The following is a 5,786-nucleotide window of genomic DNA, read 5'->3' on the forward strand; positions in this document are numbered from 1 at the left end:
TTCACTTACATATGAAGTCCCAAATTTATAACGTAAAAAAGACTTTGGATCAATTGCTGTAGTTTCCAGTAATTGCTTTACTTGATAGATATAATTTAACATCAATCAACAGTTGTAGAATTTACATTTTAATGTAATCCTTGAAGTGATAAATGCATCCTTAATCAGGGTTAATGTAATACAATTACAAAATAAATGTCTGATTAGTACATTTAAATTCCAATGTAATAAGTAAGTACCAAGTTAATTAGTAAGGAAAGTGCATTTGATACAGGTCTGTAGTTGAGGCAATTTAATATTACATAGGAAAATGAAGCTCATGCTGGGGGATGTTTTTTATTTAGCTTCTTGAAAAACTCTATCAATGAGATTAATAATTGAAAATGAGAAAGCAAATTATACAACCAGGTTTTCTTGGGGAAATGTTTTTCAACATAAAAAAATAAAAATAAACCTCCTATGAAAACTTTTCAGAAAGATGTATACATGAATTAGAAAAATTACGGTGTTCATAAAATTAGTAGTGACCTCTACAAGCTTATTTAAGTGAAGGTAAGCAATTCATTATGCCAGTGCCATACGGCATAATGTTCATAGATGTGAACATATGGCATAATAGTGCATAGATGTGATGCACTATTTTAGCAAATATAAACAGAAGGGTATTAGTGTAAACCAGAACAAAAGCAGGAATTCCCAGAGTAACTGCTCTATTATGTTGCTATATAGTTTTGGTTAATGAGAAATAAAATTTTTGATTGAAATATGGCAAACAAAGCTTCTTGTCCTTTTTGCTAAGATCAAGTAATATTTGACAACCTGTATATACAGCCAATTAAGGATGCTAACTGAATCTATAAATAAGCACGAATGACATCAAATGTAGACATGAGCCAATAAATGTCAATTAACTAATATCACATACATTAATATGCGCATATTCATTATCTCTGGTCACTCTAAATCTTTTTTACTCAGCACTATTGTTTTGGGTTACTTATTTCCTAAACTCTGTGCCAATACTTATCTCTGAAACATACCCACATCTGTGTGTATATGTGTATATATGTGTGTGTGTGTGTCTTCATTTTAAGAGAAGTAAAATTAAATTAAGGTATTTGAGTAATTCATAAGGTAAAAAATATAATTAGTTTTCTTTCTGCAGATAGTAAGGGGAAAAAACATGATGGGTGATGTTACCAAAAGTCTTCACTTCACTGTACGTTCAAAATATTGCCTTTTAAATTAGCATCTACAACTTGGTGTTATCAATTTGAATGAAAATGTTATTCAAGAAAAAAAAAATTTCCCCATAAATTTACTGAGAACTAACAAATATTGCTTAGAAATTTACTGATATATCTAAAAATAAAAATTTCTTCTAGGAGTTTTAAATAAAAGAAAATGTATGAAAGGAAATCATAACTATTTCTGGAGTTTTACATTTTGTTTTTCCAACATAAGGAAGATATTTAGTGTTTTTATTATTTTTTCACATGAAAAGTTGTATATTCCATTCCTTTTTTTTGGTTGTTTGTTTGTTTGTTGCAGTTTGGCCAGGGCCAGATTTGAACCTGCCACCCTTGGTATATGGGGCTGGCGCCCTACTCACAGAACCACAGGTGGCACTCTGCCTAGTCCATTCTTTTCGATATTTTGATATCTGCAACAAGTCATTGTGAAAATGAATGCCCCATTGCTCTACCAAACATTAGAACTTGTTCCTTCTATCTGATAGTATTGTAAAGAAATTATAAATGTGGGAGGTGATGGATATCCCAATTTCCCTGATTTGACCATTACATATTGTGTGTATCAAAATATCACATGTATCCTATAAATATGTGTAACTATTATGTATCTATAATAATTTTAAAATCAAAAAAATTTTAAATCTGCTATGTTTGACAAGAATTTTATAAATTTTATAATTGAATTTTAATAATAATTTTGATAAGAAATATTAATAGAAAAATAATAAATACTAAAATTCTCCATTTATTATAGTTATTTCTTTGCCTCATGTTTATCTCATTCTTATCTGACCAATCATTTTTTTATTGAATATTGTAAAACTCAGTTTAAACATTTCTTATCTTATCAAGGCCTCATTTCCCTAGGAATTTATATGTATGTGTATACATATATTTAAATTCACAGATGATCAAATGTTTACATTTCTAGCTCTGATATTGTCTGTTTTCCTAAATTTTAAGATGTTATAAAATTGTTTTAGAATCCAACTCTCTTTCTTATACCTGAGAGATACCTTATGTTTAAAATACCAAGTACAAACTGACTGTGGTAGAGACCAGGATGACCCTAATTATGTCCGGCCTCCTGGTGCTCACATCCTACATAATTCCCTCTCTTTGAATATGGACTGACCTGTGTTATGTTTCTAGCCAGTTTTATTGCCGAAGTTGAAATCCTGCCAAATGCCCAACCCCTTCCACCAATCATCCTGCTCTTCTCTCTGCTCTCTCTCCTCCCCCTTCCCCCTGACTAGACCATATTTGTGTTCATATGAATGTGTGATTGTTTATATATTGGTTTCACATTAGTATTGAGTAGCAGATTCCAGAATTTCATCTTATATTTATTTGAGAGTATAAGGTAATTAATAAAAAGGTGGCAGAATTCTACAAAACAGTCTACAAATTCTATAGTCTACAAATCCTACAAAATAGTTTCCTATGACTCTTTTTTGTGTTTTGTCTATTTCTGCTTTTGAATTACATGCAGTTATATTTATGTAAAATGTACAATGACTTAGGGTAAGATTTCTAAAAGCAGAGATTTTGATGGTAATCATCAAAGCAATTGATTAGGGGCAAATAAGGGGAAATCTGTAATGAAATGAGAAAAGCAAGATAGAGCAGAGGAAAAATCTGGGTAAAACATGGGTTTAGCTGATGTCTGTGTTCATCCTGCACCACAAAGAGCTCTGAAGTATGAAGGACATGGCTGAGTGGTACCTCCTATTCCCTGCATTCCACCTATTGATAACTCAGCACCATGTAATAACTATAGGTTTTGGCAATTACCAAACCCTATCTCAGTGATTTTTAACTAGTATGCCATAGCACACTGGTGTGCCATGCGAGGATCTTAGGTGTGCCACAAAAATGTATAAAGATCATTAATTAAATTATTTTCAAAAGCAGTTCAAAGCACAGTAAGTATATTTTCTTTTTACTTTTTTAAATCAACATAATTTAAGTGTGCCTTGGAAGTTTAACTATAGGTTCAAGTGTGCTATGAGTCAAAAAAGGTTGAAAACCACTGCCCTGTCTTGTTTTCACAGGTATCATTTTCAAGCTGACACCTCAACTATACCTTCAAGAGGGCTCTCCTCACTCTGTAAAGCTGGCAGCTTCAGTAATACTGTACGGTATGGTAGAGTCAGTAGATCCCATGTCCATGTGCCCAAAGCCACACTCTCTTAGTCTCAAGTAATATTATGCAAGAACCCATACCACTTAGGCAAGTATTTTATGAGATCTTGAGTACTGGTGCTGGCTGAGACATTACAGGCAGGAAGGGTCTATTATACCTGGAATGTATGTCAAACTGAAATCTTTAGCCAACATGTCTCAAAAGCTTTGAGTATTCTCATTCCTTAGTCCATGGTTAACAAAAAACATAATAAATGGAAATGATTTTAAGTCCTTTTGGGGAGGGTCTAGGGTAATTTCTACCTAGAATCATTGCTGGGGCATTGCATAAACCTTTTCAGGGGTTCCTGGGGTCTCTCTATCAAGGTAATTTGAGTCTAGAGTTGGCTCAGGTTTGCAAACTGAGCAAAGGAAGGCACATTGCCATTAGGAAAGCAAATTTTGGTTATCTATGACTCATTTCTTCTGATTATAAACATTAAACAATGCCTCTGTTTTTACCCCTGTCTGTCTGCTTAGGGAAATTAACCACCTTCATAGATTCCCTAAAGATCAGGTCACTCTGCATATCATACCATACTTGTGGTTTTAACAGTCATTATTCCTATCTTACTTTTAATGTATATGTGCTGCCAACTAGACAAAGAGATTAGGGAGCACTAAGAGAAAATACTATCCTTTGGGGGAAATCAAGGAGCTTTTGTGTTATCTGAAACTTGAGGGACACAGTAATGAGTCTTGGGAAATTCACTACCAGGATGCCTCTCAAGAATAGAACATGTTAGTGAAGAGATTAGTCTTTACCGAGCTTCTGTCCCCACTTGAGGATGAGGTATTGTCATATGCTCTGGAAACACTCTAAGCCTTTATTTCAAAGTATGTTTAGATTTTATTTTGGTTAATTACCATTTATAATTAAACTTTTCTTAAATAGTTTATAACACATTATAAACTATATGGACAAAGATAATTGTCTGTAGGTATATCTGTTAAGAAAGAAACAGAGATAAACCACTTTTAGTGCCTGTGTTTAATTATGTGGTACTCTGATAAAGGTAGAAATAATTACCATTATTAAAGTTATTTGTAAGAAATTAGTTTTCATCTACAGAAGCTGACATTTTTAATCTTTAAATAAAAGTATGATCTTTATATTAGTGTGGAAATTATAAACCAATAGTGTGAGTATCGCATGGTTTTACTGAGTCAGTCCTTAAATGTTGAGATAATACTTTTAACTGTAGGTTAGGTCTGCAAAAATATTTACAATTTTCATTATGTAGCTTCCTGAAATTTCAAGTATCAAATTGTCATTTTTCAGATGTTTTATCTATGCAAAAATGTTTTCTTATTTTTCTCCTTTATATTGCTAAGAATTTTTTGTTGCAGAGGTGAAATTTCCATAGGCAGAAAATATCTACATCTCAAAGCTATATTAGATTTGAATTTGCATTTAAATATATGTGAGACTTGTTAGGCAGAATCTTGTTAGAGCTTTGTTTCTGTGGAAGAAAAAGAAAATAATGGGAATGAATAAATATGTGTAGAGTAAAGTTTAGACTAATAATTCATTTCTCTAGGTGGAATGTTCTGGCTGTATGCCTGCCAACCTATGGAATAGCATGGATATACTTCTTGTGGAATAATTTTAGAATTAAGCTATCATCTCTCAACATGCTTTAAGAGAGTATATATGAGAGAATTCATGCAAATGTAGATATAAATGCATATATGATAGTCTCATTAAATGTAAGATTCATTTAAATTTAAATTTGATACTTAAATGATTTAAGGTCTAGATTACTGAGCAATTAACTTATTTTTATTCATAAAATGTCTACTTACTAATAAAAAGAAAACTAAATGTTGGGGAAAAAAGATAAATAGCAATTCCTAACATAGCATTTAAATTCATGAAGTAGAGAAATGGGGAAATGATTATGATTGATGATAAACTATAAGAGGAAAAATATCATTACACTCTAAGACTTTAATTCAAAAATTATACAAGAGTCGTAAAGGGGAAAATATTTTCAAGGTTGTGATGATAGTCTCATTGGTCATATTACCAAATAATATTTTTGAGATAGCACAATGAGATTGAAATGTCTTCATACATATTTATTTTACAGTCAAATTTAAGGAGGTCATTTACAGAAAGTAGTTAAATATTGTTAAATATTCCTATGCTAAAAAAGCTAGGAAAAATCAAACGCTGGGCTGTGTCAGGGCATTCAAAGAGCTAGTAGAATCAGCAACTTTGACCTCTCGAGATTCTCTACTGCAAGAATTTCAGATGTTTTAATTCTTTACATGTCACTCCTGCCTAAGGTCTTCCCTATAAAGAAGTTAAGTAATTAACAGACCCTGAGGCTCAGTGGGCTTGGT

This window comes from Otolemur garnettii, unplaced genomic scaffold, assembly GCF_000181295.1.
Source record: "Otolemur garnettii isolate 467f Iridium unplaced genomic scaffold, OtoGar3 scaffold00032, whole genome shotgun sequence".
Classification (NCBI taxonomy): domain Eukaryota; kingdom Metazoa; phylum Chordata; class Mammalia; order Primates; family Galagidae; genus Otolemur; species Otolemur garnettii.